Here is a 13,801-nt window from a genome sequence, read left to right as displayed (position 1 = left end):
TGATTGTTCATACGTATCTGGAATGTGAATTCATATAACTTATTATCTATATACATTTATGCGATCCTCTTTAGGGCAACAACTTTCTTGTTCATCCTGGTATCTCTATTCCCAGCACAGTGCCTAAAAAATATTTCTCAGATGGACAAATGAAACTTCATTCTGTCCAGCTCTTCATTCTCCCGGCTCAATTCAGCCATGGAATCTCCCACCCACTGTGTCACAGGTGCTCCGGTGCCAGGCAACAATTTCCTGGTAGGATTATGGCTCTTCTTGATGCTAATCCTGGTTATTGGGCCACATTGGTGATACCTTTCTCAAGTTTCCTCAAGTTCTGGGGGTCTGGGATGCCTCTTGCTTCAGACACAACAGTAGTGGCAAGGACACTTGATATTTTGGTGTTGGCTAAAACATGGCTATTGTCCCTGTACATGTCAGGTTCATAAGTTCCACCTGCAAAACCATTGATGTAGATGGGGACTATTTCAACAAGTCTAAATAATAGGCAATAATTTGAAGCAGATGGAACAAATAGTAAAATATCCTAATTTCCAGTTTTCCAGTATAAACAAGCATCTGACAAGCTTGGTATGGTTATGCTATTTATGAAATCAGCCCGAAACACTTTTCACTATTTAATACAGCAGGAAATGGAAAACTAGCTGAGCCACTCATTAGATGTAGACAGGTCTCTTCCATTTCTTTGAGCCTTGGTTTCCTTATTTGTAAAATGGAAGATAATTAAATCTACCTCACTGGGTTGTTGTGAAGATTAAGTGAGGTAATTATATATACAGGCTTAATACAGTGCATGGGATTTAATAGAATTTCAATCAATGGTAGCAGTGATTAACACCAACCCTGCTGGGATGTGTGCAAATTAGCAAACAAGAAAGAAGAAAGTATTTGTGGTGCCTTAACAGATGAGACATTTTATATTTGTTCTTCATTTTAACTATCAACAAGCTATATGTGCTCATCAGATAAAAACATCAGACATTTATCGAGCACTCCATGCAAGGCAGTTACTATGTTATGCATTTAACATGCATCATCTTAATCATTGCTATTTGGGGTGCTATGTTGATGGTCAAATTAGAGAGCCAGAAGCTGAGGGTCAGGGAGGCAAAATAATGTGCTCCAGACCCCATAGCAATTAAGTGACCACATCGGTTTTTTTTGTTCGTTTGTTTGTTTTGAGACAGGGTCTCATTGTTGCCCATGCTGGTAGCTGGGACTACAGGCACGTGCCATCACACCCAGCTAATTTTTGTATTTTTTTTGTAGAGATGGGGTTTCACCATGTTGCCTAGGCTGGTCTCAAACTCCTGGGCTCAAGTAATCCCCCTACCTCAGCCTCCCAGTGTTGGGATTACAGGTGTGGGCCACCTGCCCGGGTCTTTTTTTTTTTCTTTAAGAGACAGGGTCTTGCTCTGTTGCCCGGACTGGAGTGCAGTGGCGTGATCATAACTCACTGGAGCCTCGAACTGGGCTCAAGGAATCCTCCCTCCTCAGTCTCCCAAGTAGCTGGAACTACATGCATGTGCCAATGTGCCCAGCTAATTAAAAAAAAAATTTTTTTTTTTAGAGACAGGGTCTCGCTGTATCGCCCAGGTTGGTCTCAAACTCCTGGATTCAAGTGATCCTTCCACCTCAGCCTCCTGGGTAGCTGGGATTCCAAGTACGAGCCACCTTGCCCAGCCACATCAGATTCTTAATGACTTCACCAGGCCCACCTGTCATCAGTTGTACCCACAGAGGCAGAGGGGCCTGCATGAGTCATTCCTGGTGCACACTATCAAGGCATCTGCTGGCCTCATTCCTTATCCCAAAATGTTGACTGAGCACCTGCCACTCGTCAGGCATTATGTTGGTAAGTTTTTCACTATAATGAGAAAAGACTCATTTTCCTCCCTTTAGTAATGGACACAGTAGTAGTGAATGTAAGGACTCTCAAAAAAAAAAAAAAGGCTATGTGTGGTGGCTCACGCCTGTACCACCACTGCTTTGGGAGGCCAATTTGGGAGGATCACTTGAGACCGGGATTTTGAGAGCAGCCTGGGAAACACTGCAAAATCCTATCTCTACCAAAAAAAAAAAAAAAAAAAAAAAAAAACAAAAGCTAGGCCTGGGCCTGATTGATGGCACACACCTGTAGCTACTTAGCAGGCTGAGGCAGGAGGATTGCTTGAGCCCAAGAAGTTGAAGCTGTAGTGAGCCCAGATTGTGCCACTGCACTCCAGACTGGGCGATAGAGTAAAACCCTGTCTTAAAATAAAAAAAAAATTAAAAACAGGTTGGGCATGGTGGCTCATGCCTGTAATCCCAACACTTTGGGAGGCCGAGGCGGGAGGATCACTTGAAGTCAGAAGTTTGAGACTAGCCTGGCCAATATGGTGAAACCCTGTCTCTACTAAAATTACAAAAATTAGCTGGGTGTGGGGGTGCACGCCTATACTCCCAGTCACTTGGGAGGCTGAGGCAGAAGAATCACTTGAACCCAGGAGGCGGAGGTTGCAGTGAGCCGAGATCACACCACTGCACTCCAGCCTAGGTGACAGAGCAAGACTCTGTCTCAAAAAATAAACAAAAATTTTTTTTAGAAAAGGAAGAGGAATCTTGGTCACATGGCCACACCTTATAAAAATTCAGAAAAAACTGACCCCCAGGCCCCTCATGGCAAGTCAGAATACTGCTGACAGTCATACCTGGAGGAGCACGAATGTGGTTTGGAAACTGAAATTTCATTCTCCACCTGAGTTCTAGAAACTTGCAATAGGAGCTCACTTGCAACAGGAGCTCAATGTTCTGTGCTCCTAGGCTGCTGTTAAGACTTAATTACTCTGTCTTTTCCTGTTTCTGCAACCAATTACTCAGTCTCTTGACATGCAGAACTCTCCCAGCAGAAACACTGCAGGGCTCGGTGATCACTGCTATGGGTCCTGGACCAAGGTGATGGGTTAGGCCTATCAAGGCTGTCCTTGGGTGACTGAGCTTCCCTAGACCACTGAGCTGTGGTTGGAGGTGTGGGGGATGGGGAGCTGACAGGTGCAGAGCCTGGCCTCTAGACACACCCTTCCAGGTGCTGACCAGTTAATCCTGGCTTGATTCAGCTGCCACCCTCACAACATGGTGAAACGTCCATAATCAGAAGCAGCATTGCGGTGGCCTCAGATGCCTGTTGTCTCCCCACTTCACTGAGCCTGGTATCCAAAGGAAAAGCTTCCTATTGTCCATGGTCCATGCGGTGATGGCGGCTTGCACAGGCTGCAGTGAACGCCCAGCAGCGAGAGCTCCTCACTTTAGTCAAATCACACCTTCCCGTCTAGTCAATTTAAAATGCTACTCCCTCTGCTGGTCCTCAAACTTCCTATCTTGTTTCCCTGCTTTATAACTTTTTTCCTTAACATTTCTCAAACATGCTACCCATTTTAGTACTTTGTTTTATGATATGCCCTTGTCCTCCAAAATGTAAGTACAAAGCAGGGATTTGCTCTTTTGCCTGTTTTGTTTACCAGTTCCTAGAATTGTGCCTGCACAGAACTGATACTTGACATGAATGGAAGGAGGGGCAGGGAATCCAGTCTGGGTGGAGGTTCCGCCGGCAAAGACTTCCTGAAGAAAGTGACACAAGCTGAGTCAGCTAAGCTTGAAGCGAATGATGCATTCCAGGCACATAGGCCGGGAAAAGAACATGTGCAGGGACCTTAAGCAGAAGGGTGGCTGAGGCCTAGGGTGCTTGAGAAAAGGGTGGGCAGGCAGGCCACAGGCAGAGTGAGGAGGGCCTTGCTGTCTCCTCTGGAGAATGGGAAATCTAGGCTACAGGCCAAGGGTAGGGTCGGGCGAGGGTGGCAGAGGGCAGGAGAAGAAAGACCTAAGAGGCTGGGCCAGCGATGAGGACCACATACAATTGGAAAGGAAGTTCCAGTGATTGAGAGGAGCTGTCCTTTATTGAGCACTTCCTGTGTGCCAAGTGCTATGCTAAGAGCTTCTAACATATTAGTTCACTGACCTTCACATCCAGCCTGCAACCACTAGGATGCATGAAAATAGGGTGATAAATGAGGGAACCCTCCACAAATCAACCAGTCTGGGTTAGTAAGGAAATTTTATGCTGGGGGCCAGGTCACGGTTAAGTGATCTATCTCTATAACTGACACTCTTCCCCTACTGTGTGGCAGTCTCGCCTCTTCCCTTGTTTTTCAGTACTCCATCACTGTTGCCTCCTATAGAACAAACTAAACAGGGTGTAAGGGACCCCCAGGTTGCAGGATTGAGATAGTGGGTCAAGAAGACCATAAAAGAGAGAAAGACGAGAGATTAAAGGAGAAGGGAGTGGGGTGTAGACACTGGTCCTATTAGTGGACGGGAACCTGCTTAGCAATGAGAGGGGTCAGTTTGCTAACGAAAGACAGGTCTACCAATTCAAGACACCAACCAGTGTAAAACTTCACTAAAAATAGTGGACTCAGAAAAGGGGAGAACTTTTACCCCCTTTCTTTGGTGGGGGAAATGTGGTCATTTCTCACTAAAGGACAAGGGCCACAGTTGGATAAAACTGACCAGAGAGGGGTTGCAGCAGGTGGGGAGATCTTCAAGAGAGCAAATCAGAGGTGTCAGGTGGTTCTTGGGTAGGAATAAGGAAGGGGACAATGCAGAAATAAGGCCCTCGCCAGAAATGGCTGGCAGAGTGGACTCTTCAGTCCCCAAGAAAGTCTCCTGCTGGCAGAGGTCATCAGAGATGCCTGAAAGCCTGGTTTCCCTCAACCCTAGTCACAGTGATTTCTTTTTTTTTCTTTTTTCTTTTGAGACAGAGTCTCACTCTGTTGCCTAGGCTGGAGTGCAGTGGCATAATCTCAGCTCCCTGCAACCTCCACCTCCCAAGTTCAAGTGATTCTCCTGCATCAGCCTCCTGAGTAGCTAGGAATATAGGTGCCTGCCACCATGCCTAATTTTTGTATTTTTCGTAGAGATGGGGTTTCACCACATCGGCCAGGCTGGTCTCGAACTCCTGACCCTCAAGTGATTTGCCCGCCTTAGCCTCCCAAAGTGCTGGGATTACAGGCGTGCGCCACCACGCCTGGCTTAGTCACAGTGATTTCTATTTCAACTGAAGGAATGGGACCAACTGACCCCCTACTTTCTCCCATGGCCTTTGGGAGCATTCTTGTGTGTGAAATTTACCTGAAAAACGAGGACAGGGTAATATGTGCAGTGGCGACACACATACACACTGAGCACATCACTGCGATCGCTGCTACCAAAGAGAATCCCCAAAGACCAAATCTGGCTCATGGTAACACAAGCCCCAGAGGCTGGCACTGCCTGCCACACCCATAGAGCTCTCCAAGGGCAGCTGTTCCTCATACACTCCACTCTCTCCTCTGCTCAAAACCAACTCCTACATTCACCTGCAATCCACCACCTGAGCTCAGGGCACTCTTACATTCCTCAAGGACTCCCGCCCCTGCCTCCATCCCTAAGTCATCCCGTCTTCTCTCCCAAAGCTCTGGCTCAAATGTTTCCCCCGCCAACTTAATCCTAACAGTTCCCCTTATCTCCTAAGCCTGAATCCCCGCAACCCCTAGATGCACTTGGGATTACTGTTCAACCCCAGTCCAAATCCCATGTCCCATCTCACATTCCCTAGGTCAAGCCTTGGGTGTGTGTCAAGGGGAAAGTCTTAATGAATGAGAACCAGAAAACCTGCCCTTGTGACGCAGTCTCTATACCCAGTCTTGCTGACACACGGAGATACTGATAAAAAAAACAAATACACAAAAATGAAAGAACTAGCAGCAGGGCATGTTTCAAGATTTATTGAGTGTGTGAGAGGACAATGGTCCATGGCGCAGAAAAAGTCAACAGGAACAAATTCTTGGTTTTCAGAAGTCACACCAGGAACAGGCAGGAGGACACGGAGGATGGCCACTGGATGGCCTGGCCTAGATGGAAGAAAACCAGTCTTCCTGAGCCATGGCACTCTGTGGCACTGGTAGGGCAGAGCCAGCTGAAAGGTCTTCAACTCTGGATCCCAAGTCCCCAGAGCCACAGGGCTTTTCCTCTGCCCACCCACGCTGAGGGAAAAGTCGATTAGTGTTGTGCTGAAACAATAGGGGCAAGAAGGTCCAGCCATGAGTCACGGAGTGACATCACTCATCACTTTTGGTCTGTGATCAACCCCCAAACAATCTAAAAGAGAAGACAAATGAAGCCAGCGGCTTGGAATTTCCACCTGGGAAACACAGGCCGACTTAACCTCTTGGCATTCACTTACCATGAGGAGACCCCCCCAGGGAAGCTGGGACCCCAGATCATTGTCTTGAGAGGCTCAGTGCCTGCACCTCTTGGGGTTTCCTCCAACAGTCTCCAGACCCAAGGTGGCATCCCTGGAGTGAGGAGGGGCCACAGAGCAGGAGGCTGCAAGTACTTGGTCTCCAGTGTTCTGCCATCTTTCTTCAAGCTGATGTCAATGGGAATGCCCCCAGTTAATCAATCAGGTATGAGTTGCCAGTTTCTTTCACACCAAACTCATCTCAAAAAGGAATCTCAATGCTCCCAAAGAATAGTCAAAATAAAAACTTAGGAGTCTAGCAAAACTGTCCTAAGAGTCTTGACAGGCAACCGAGCAGATGTGCAACTGGCAGAGAGACAGCTCGAGAGACTTCTCAGGGCCCCTCCCATAGATGTCCCACCTCACCATGCTGGGAGCCAAGGACCACCCCAGCAGCCATCCCTCCACGCTCTCATTACTTGCCTGCACATCTGTCTTACTATTGCTCACCCCAGACTCAAAGACCTTCTCATGTTGCTACCCCTCCCTGGAATACCTTTCTATTGCCCATCGCATCCCACTCTTTGAAAGACCTGCCCAGGTCCACCACCTCCAAAAGGCTGCTTCTCTTTGAAAATCTTAAGGCAGTGACTGTATGCCACCCAACATCACACTTATTTGTTAAAAAAAATAATTTACACAGGCTTTTCTCACCATCTAGTACCCAAACCTTGACACTGAGAGAGACTGTTCTCTGATAATAGGAGGCTAAGCTGAAAAAAGCCACACTAAAGTGTCTCCCATCACTCACTCACACAGCATCCTGCAATGCTCCTGAGACCAGAAGGTGGTGGCAGGAGAGAAGTAGTGTGTGAAAGCGCCAGCATTTGAAAGGGACAGGTGTGAACCCTCCAAACACGGGAAACGGCTTTCAGCAATTCCTCTCCCTGCGTTATCGATGACCAGAGCACAGGCAGCCCGTGATCATTTTTGAATGCAGGTGTATACAAGGGCAGAGAGAGATGCAGGAGGAGAAACAGACGCCAGCAGCCTGTGGACTAAGTTCAGTCCAGGAAAACAATCCAGCCCAGCACAGGACCCCAAAAGTGGCTCTGCTTTCCTGTAAAAGCCCCATAGAACTTCCCTGCCAGGAGAAATCAAAGAGAAGTCACATGGGGCAAAAACAGCGGGAAAACATTGGTTGGTAATGATAGGAATCATGTGGTCTCAAGTACCACAAAAGTCACCTCTATCAGAACATTATTTTCCAAATGAAGAAAATTAGGTTCTGAATCAGTCCTTGACTGGGATAGTGGCAGAAGGGGATTTAAAGCCAGAGGACCAGAGTCTCTGAAGCCTAGGTTCACCCATTTTCCATTACAACATCCTGCTGCCCAGGGAGAAAGGGCAGAGACCTCTTATTACCAAAGTGGGACTCTGGAGGTTTCCCCCCAGCAGCAAGTCCTAAAGGCACAAGAAGGGCCAGAGGTGATCTGGGTTGGCTGGGTGGACAGCGGATCTGGGGACCCACAGTGCCATTCTCATCTCACCTCTCAACTCCCCCACACTAACCCCAAAGCCCCTGTACTAGACTGTACAGGACTATACTAGATACAAGGAACCAACATTCCAGAGAATGAACCAGAGATCTTACCTCAAGGACACTGAGGTCTAGCATGTTCCCAACATGACAACTCCCATGCCTCTGCACACAGTGGACTATCTGCAACAGATAAGATGCCATGAGTGAGCGCCCAGCTTGTCCCTGCTCACAGCAGGGACGGTAAGCAACAGGAAAGGGCTTAGCACAGTAGTTACCAGACAGTAAACATTCCTAAGCAAACACACTATTTCCTCATAAAAGAGAAAATAGTTAACTCTACAGAGGAAGACAGTGGATGGTCTATGGCAGGGTGAGGGTGGCCAACACTGTTCAATGTGTAGTTAATCAGCAAAAGATTGAAAGGAGATCAAAACCAGGTTTACAGGAGTGTGCCACGGCTGAGTGGCAGTGACTCTGCTGGTCATCAAGGGGAATTTAAGCAACACACATAGCCTGGTTCCCAACAGCAGGGAGCAGGAAGTGAAAGCTCTAATCATGACATAACACACATGGCAGGCCCCAGTCCTCTGAAGGCCCCAGGTGTGTGCAGCTTTGAGAAGCAGGAGTGTAGGAAAGTTTCCGGGGCAGGAAGGTGAAGATGTGGACCCTCCAAACACGGCAACCTTTCCCACATTTCCTCTGCCTGCACTACCAATGACCAGGACATGGGCAGCCCGTGATCACTTACGAATGCAGGCACAGAAAAGAGCAGAGGGCAATTCAGGAACAGAGGCCAAAATGAGCTGCTGGAGATTGCCAAAGCGCCAAGCCCAGAGGACCTGAGCGCTATCCACCTAATGCAGTACAAAGATCTCATCTGCCCCCATCAAGAAAGTCACAGAAGACTAATTTTGGTTTAAAAAAAAAAAAAGCTAGGTCGGGCGCCATGGCTCAAGCCTGTAATCCCAGCATTTTGGGAGGCCGAGGCGGGTGGATCACAAGGTCAGGAGATCAAGACCATCCTGGCTAACACGGTGAAACCCCGTCTCTACTAAAAGTACAAAAGCTAGCCGGGCGAGGTGGCGGGCGCCTGTAGTCCCAGCTACTCGGGAGGCTGAGGCAGGAGAATGGCTTGAACCCGGGAGGCGGAGCTTGCAGTGAGCTGAGATCTGGCCACTGCACTCCAGCTTGGGCGACAGAGCGAGACTCCGTCTCAAAAAAAAAAAAAAAAAAAAAAAAAAAAAAAAAAAAAAAAAAAGCTAAGCTAAATTGTTCATTCATCCCACAAATATTAAGTATCTACGGGTAGCCAGATATCATGGGTTCAAAAGCAAGAAAAACGTGCAAGATCTTGCCCTTACATAGTTTTCGCAGTTTCATTACATTACAGAAAGTCAAGCTCAGGAGAAAGAAAGAACTTAGCCAGGCTCTCCTCTGCACCCGGCTTTGCCAGACAGTTCTCGGAATTCATGACCATGCCCTCGCTGGGGTCCCCCAAGGTGCTCATGACCAGCACCACTTACCCAGGGACATCCTCACCGCGCGGACAGTGGGAGCCCCTCAGGGAGTGCAGATCAAGGTGCTGCAGGAAAAACGGGGGCTCTGGCTGGTGCGGAACCACCAAAGTCATCCAAGGGAGATCTGTCATCCGTCTCCAGGAGAGCCGCATAGCCCACGAGGCCTAGGCAGGGAAAAGCGTAGGGAAGGGGCTTAGTACAAGGTCCTGGCAAAGGAGTCTGGAATTCGCCCCTCTGGGGCCCTGGGCGTCCTCTATTAAAACCTCAGCCAATTGGTCTGTAAAGTGGAGGTTTTACAGGTTATTGAGGAGAAAATGAGTTAACGGTTCCAAGGACGTGGCACAATGACTGACACTCTGTAGGCAACCGACAAGCAGCTTTGGGGGCTTCCAAAGTCAGGAGTCGGAGATCGGGGTCGGGGGAGTGAAAGTCGCGAGGTCTCCAGCGCCCCTCAGCCCGCGTGCAAGGCCCCGGGCACAACGTTGCCGAGCCGTTTCTCAAGGGGCACTAAGCCTCCCCGCATAGAGACTGTACGGACCGGGGTTCTGACGTCCGCATGGGGTCGGCTCAGCCCAGCGAAGGCCGAGGGCGCGGCTCACCCGCCAGTCTCTTTCCCGAGGACACGCGAATCCTGAGGGGCCCACCCCGGCGGAGGGGACGGAGCACTGCACCAGGGGCTGGGCCTGACGTCCGGCCGGCTCTTCCCACGCCCCTGGGGGCCTCAGTTTCCCCTTTTGTCGGGAAGGAGGTACACAGCACCGGCCTTGGGAGGCCACTGGGGGTTCTTGGGAAGACCACGCCTCGGGCGCTGCCCCTCAGTGACTCATCCCGGGCGTCAGGATGGATGGCGGCGAGTACAGGGGTAACCTCGCGAAGGGGAAGGCGAAGCGCAGTCCGCAAACCGCAGCCAGAAGACTCTCTCTCTGGTGCTCAGCGCCAGCTGAAATACGGCTGGAGGCGCGGCTGCAGCCTAGAGCGGCGCTTCCTCCGGGCCCCTACCTGCGCAGACGTGCCTGCAGCGCCCCCTGGCCGGACGGAGCTGCAATTCTGTCCCTCCACTAACGCCCTTTATCCAAGCCTTCATCTAAAGGAGCGTCCCTTCCGTGAGTTCACCCACCCATCCATTTACCCAGAAAATATTTGTGAAACGTCAGCTTCCATTTGAGGACACAGTAAGAAGACAGCCATCAGTCTATAAACCAGGAAGTGGGCCCTCACCACTTCCTAGTTTACCAAATCTACTGGTGCATTTGATCTTGGACTTCTAGCCTCCAGAACTGTGAGAAATAAATTTCTGTTGTTTATAAGCCACCCAGTTGATGATGGCACTTTGTTACGGCAGCCCAGTCGGGGATCGGCTGGCAAATAGGTCAGCTTGGACCATGGCCAGCCTAGTGTCCACACACCCTCCTCTCCAAGCAAAAAAATAGAAAAAAAATCCACTTCAAACATTCATCCCTTCTATCATTGGCGAGAGTGTGTCTGCAGTCTTGTTTTGATTTTGACGTCAGCAGACAAATAAAGGGTCAGTCATTGAGAACAGACTGTTCTTTGAATGCTGTAACAAAGACTGTCACAACACACTTGTTCAAGAACTCAACATGCTGCCCTGTTTGCTGGAATCCCTCACTACGTAGGCCAGTGTCACAGATGGGAAAGTCAACCTGGATAAGCAAAATGCCCACAAGGCTGTATGCAACAGCCAAACCCTCAGTGGAATTTCTTAATAACTGGCCATTTAGGACAAGTTAAGGAAAAGACTTGGGCTTTTAGATAGAATGTGTTGGTGATAGAAACCTAACTTATGCTTCAAAAATAAAATACATTATTGGAAACTTATGTAATCAAGCGAGGGGAAGGGCAGAGGTCAAGCTGTGCCTCCAAAACAATGAACACCAGAACTGGAATTCCATCCCTGTCCTGCAACTCTGCCTGTCTCTCTCTGGGTGGACTTCTGACTTCAAACTCGCTCTAGTTTTTTGCTTATAGTGAGGGACATATGCCACATTTACCCAGGGGAACATCTCCATCCTGCTTCCACTGAGGGTAGGCAGGACTGCCACATACAGTTGTGCAGGTCGTGTACTGCACTACTCCTGGGAGCACCATTCACATCATAGCCTATGGTTGAGAAGCAGAGATGCCAGGGATGCTTGGGCAAGCCGATGACATAGAAAACACTTGACTTAAAGGAGAGAAAGTGTTTTCCCTAGCGTTTTCTTCTCTGGTGCAGCAGAGTCACCCTCTAATCATCTAATCCTTAAATGGTGTCATACCATCTAATCCTTAAATGGTCCTTCTAATAAAGGCCCTTGAAAATATCTGTGAAGGGCAACACTTTGAGGCATTTTTTCTCCAAGCTACTTGAGATCAAGCAGAAGACTTTAAATAAACCTGTGACAGTGAAACCTGTGCAGGGTCATTAAAAAAAAAAAGAAAGTTTTGCAAGCAGTAGCGGGGCTTTCTGAGAAATGCTATTCTGAACTCCACAAACTCTTTTTTTTTTGAGACAGAGTCTTGCTCTGTCACCTAGGCTGGAGTGCAGTGGCGTGATCTCAGCTCACTGCAACCTCTGCCTCCCAGGTTCAAGGGATTGCCTGCCTTAGCCTCCTGAGTAGCTGGGATTACACCTGGTGACTAATTTTTGTATTTTTAGTAGATTGCACCATACCGGCCAGGCTGGTCTCGAACTTCCAACCTCAGGTGATCTGCCTGTCTCAGCCTCCCAAGTGCTGGGATTACAGGTGTGAGCCACCATGCCCGGCCTGATTTTTACAACCTTTGACACTCAAGCTCTCAATTCTCAAAATTACCTTCTGGGCCAAGGATAGGCACTTCCACCCTTTCTGGAGCTCTTGGAGGAGTCACCCATCTCTAAGATCCCTCATCTAATTTGTCTTGAGTGTGGGTTAGGACTTGTTGAGGCTGCACACCCCTCAGGGTGTCTGTGCTTTGCTCGTTCATGGGATGCTTGGCTGAGTCCCCACTCCTTCCTGAGGAAGCTCACCCAGCAGGCCCTATCCAGCATGGCAGGGTGTGTGGTAGGGGTGGGAAGGTGGGCTGCAACAGAGGTAAAGGAAGGAGGAGTAGGTGTCAGGGAGCCTGCAGGTGGTCACATCCAGCTGTCACCATTGATAGATGCAACTGATTTCCACTGTCGTGTCCACCTTTCCCCAGTGGTGGCGTCAGAAGGCATTCACAGGGCAGAAGCACCACTCCTGCCCTTCAAGGGCACTGGGACCAAGACTTTCCAACTGAAGTCTGCCAACTTTTTTTTTTTGAAACAGGGTCTTGCTCTGTCATCCAGCTTGCAGTGCAGTGGTGAAATTATGGCTCACTGCAGCCTCGACCTCCCAGGCTCAAGCGATCCTCCTGTCTCAGCCTCCTGAGTAGCTGGGACTATAGGAGCATGCCACCAGGCCCTGCTAATTAAAAAAAAAAAATTGTAGAGATGGGGTCGTACTATGTTTTCCAGGTTGGTCTCCAACTCCTGGTCTCAAATGATCCTCCTGCCTTGGTCTCATATTCAGTCCATAACATCCTCCAAGGGTTTTTGAGATGCTGCTCCACAACACCAACGTACATTTCCTATTGATGTACTTTCATGCTGGGATTACAGACATGGGCCACCAGGCCAGGCCCTATGCTCATTTTCTGCTTTTGTTATTTCATTAATTTATTTGTTTTGTTTTTTGAGTCAAAGTCTTGCTCTGTCACCCAGGCTGGAGTACAGTGGTGTGATCTCAGCTCACTGCAACCTCCGTCTCCTGGGTTCGAGTGATTTTTACTGCTTCAGCCTCCCGATTAGCTGGGGTTACAGATGCCCGCCACCACACCCGGCTAATTTTTGTATTTTTAGTAGAGACGGGGTTTCACCATCTTGGCCAGGCTGGTCTCGAACTCCTAACCTCAAATGATTCACCTGCCTCAGCCTCCCAAAGTGCTGAGACTGTAGGCATGAGCCACCATACCTTGCCCTAATTTTATTTTATTTGAATCAGTTAAGTTGTTCTGTTTTTTTCTTTCTTTCTTTCTTTCTTTTCTTTCTTCCTTCCTTCCTTCTTTTTTTTTTTTTTTTTTTTTTTGACGGAGTCTTGCTCTGTTGCCCAGGCTAGAGTTCAGTGTGGCATGCTAACTGCAATCTCCACCTGCTGGATTCAAGTGATTCTCCTGCCTCAGCCTCCCAAGTAGCTGGGATTACAGGCGCCCGCCACCATGCCCAGCTAATTTTTGTATTTTTAGTAGAGACGGGGTTTCACCATCTTGGCCAGGCTGATCTTGAACTCCTGACCTCAAATGATTCACCTGCCTCAGCCTCCCAAAGTGCTGAGACTGTAGGCATGAGCCACCATACCTTGCCCTAATTTTATTTTATTTGAATCAGTTAAGTTGTTCTGTTTTTTTCTTTCTTTCTTTCTTTCTTTTTCTTTCTTCCTTCCTTCCTTCTTTTTTTTTTTTTTTTTTTTT

Source organism: Rhinopithecus bieti, unplaced genomic scaffold (genome assembly GCF_001698545.2).
Source record: "Rhinopithecus bieti isolate Rb0 unplaced genomic scaffold, ASM169854v2 scaffold_38981, whole genome shotgun sequence".
In the NCBI taxonomy this organism is placed as follows: domain Eukaryota; kingdom Metazoa; phylum Chordata; class Mammalia; order Primates; family Cercopithecidae; genus Rhinopithecus; species Rhinopithecus bieti.
Note: the sequence above shows the minus strand (reverse complement) of the source record.